The 2,339-nt window shown below is 63.5% G+C and overlaps 1 protein-coding gene across 1 annotated transcript in view; it reads right to left on the reverse strand.

Moving 5' to 3' along the window:
• The window catches only part of LOC113217298 (voltage-dependent L-type calcium channel subunit beta-2), a gene marked incomplete at its 3' end in the record, with an annotated part of 216,693 nt that overhangs the window by 15,663 nt on the left and 198,691 nt on the right, over positions 1-2,339 (reverse strand). Inside the window, 1 exon segment of the mRNA XM_052269453.1 lies at positions 2,171-2,241.

The raw sequence follows: 2,339 nt of genomic DNA on the forward strand, positions 1-2,339 counted from the left end.
CTGAAGTGACTGAAGTGGCTGAAGTGACTGAAGTGACTGAAGTGACTGAAGTGAGTGAATTGACTGAAGTGACTGAAGTGACTGAAGTGGCTGAGGTGTGACTGAAGTGACTGAAGTGACTGAAGTTACTGAAGTTACTGAAGTTACTGAAGTTACTGAAGCGACTGAAGTGGCTGAAGTGACTGAAGTGACACTCTGTGAGTGGACCTGAGGTTGCTGGTGTTGTTGCTGGCGCGCTGCGAGCGGCTGTAGGCCGCGCTCCGGTTGGGGTCCGCGTGGAACCTGCCCATCCGCGGGGGGCGGCGCATGGACCACCTGGACGAGAAGATGGACGGCAGCATGGCCGGCGCGACGGCCTCGGCGCGGACCTCGCGGCGGCGCCCGGGGGGGAGGGCAAGCTCACGACCGCGCGAGCGTCCGCATTTAGCGCGTCAGGCTCTCGGCACGGGGACCGCCAGGGCGGCGTCCACGACGAGGGGGGACTTCGGGGAGGTGCAAGTGGAGATTGCGCCGAGCAGCGCGGCGACGTTTGGGAGGGGAGCCGCGAGTATCCTCCCGGAGCTGTTGCCGCGGCGGAGGAGTGGGGGGTTGCCGGAGTGGGGTGCACTTGCACTGGCCTGCTGCCCGTGACAGTCACGCACGTCGCGTCACGCTCGTCACGCGCGTCACGCGCGCGCGGTGCTCGCGGGGCCGAGCACGCACGCACGGCAAGCTACCGGGGGCCGGGGCCAGGGGGCGGCGGCGGCGGGCTCGACGGGACGGGGCGCACTGGGGCGGCCCCAACTGTCGCGCCCCTGAGAGCGCCGCGCGCGCCCGCCGACGGGAAGGGGCGGACCCCGGGGGGGAGGCCAGGGGGGCGCTCGGCGGGGACCTGGCCCCAGCCCGCCGCGGCCGGGACCGCAACGCGGGGACCACCACACCGCTGGCACCGCGGCGGCGTGGCCGAGCGTGGCGGCGGGGGGCATCGGGAGTGAAGTACCTCGGGACAAAACAAGGGGCTGAGCTGCGTACGGGCGGGCAGGCGGGCGGGAGGACAGACAGGCACACAGACAGACAGACAGACAGACAGATGGACTGGGCTCTGGCTATGGGAGTTGCAGCAGGCGTGGCAGCAGCCCCAGAACATCGCCGCACGGCAGCATCTAAAAATACGGTCCACCGTCGGTGCGGCGCGCGACCAGGGGGGGATGGGGTGGGGAGGGGGCGGTTAAACGGGGAAGGGGGCAGTGTGAAGGGCGTAAGAGAGGGAGAGAGAGAGGGAGGAAGAGGAGAGGGGAAGAGGGAGGGAGAGAGGCGGAGAAGGAGGAAGGGATGGTGGTGAGGGTGAGAGAGCGAGAGCGAGCAAGCAAGAGGGAGGGAGAAAGAGAGGTGCGGGTCTGACCGGCTCTCGCGCCAGCGGCGCCCGCCCTCACCCGCCTGCTCCGCCAGGGTCCCGCCTACCCCGCCGCCCCGCACGCAGCATAGCCCCGCGTCCCGCGTGCCAAACGCATTCGACGAAAAGTGCGTCATGAAAGTGGCACGAAAACAACACACACAGCGCACTCTTCTTGGCCTGCTGCTGTAAGAGATGACGGCGGTGACAACGACGACGGCGTGCGTGCAAGCGAGAGTCGCAGTCACACCCCGACACCGCTGACACACGCGCCGCGAGCCCGGCCCCCGCCCTCTCTCCTTTACCCTTTCTCACTTCCTCCCCCTCCCCTCTCTTTCTCCTTTCTCTCCCGCTTGACCTCTCACTCCCTCTCTCTAGCACCGCATCATTCGCGGCTGCGATCCGCTGCTTCTGCTGCTGGAAGTGACTCACACAACTCTCCCCATCCCCACTCCCCCGACCACCCCTCTCTGTCCGCGCACAAAACTTTGTCAATAATTTTCTAATTAGCGAGAGAAATGTCGGCGGCCGCTTTGCTTTCAGCGTAACGAGCTTGCTCTCTCGCTCTGAAACCCCTTTCTCTACTACTGCTTCGGGGACGTCCCGAGCGCACTTCCAGACGTGTCCGCGTGTAAACGGATTTTGAGAAAGAAAAAAAAACAGTAGTTGTAAAAACAATGCTTACAGAAATGGTAGATTAAGAGCAGACAAACATAACCAAGCTAGTAATTATTAATAATGAGGACAACAACAAGAACGGCACAAAGGAGTAATGCGATAAATAAAGACGTAGTTTACCTGGTGCACCAGCCGAGAAGAGCTCATGAGCGCCCCAAGAGCCGGGCGGGACGGCCCAGCGCTGCGCTCACCTGGAGGGAGAGAGACAGAACCATTAGTGGTGCGCTCAGCAAGCGAGAGAGCGAGAGAGAGAGAGAGAGAGAGAGAGAGAGAGAGAGAGAGAGAGAGA

The sequence above is a fragment of the Frankliniella occidentalis genome, unplaced genomic scaffold (genome assembly GCF_000697945.3).
Source record: "Frankliniella occidentalis isolate FOCC.00 unplaced genomic scaffold, Focc_3.1 Scaffold5, whole genome shotgun sequence".
In the NCBI taxonomy this organism is placed as follows: Eukaryota; Metazoa; Arthropoda; class Insecta; order Thysanoptera; family Thripidae; genus Frankliniella; species Frankliniella occidentalis.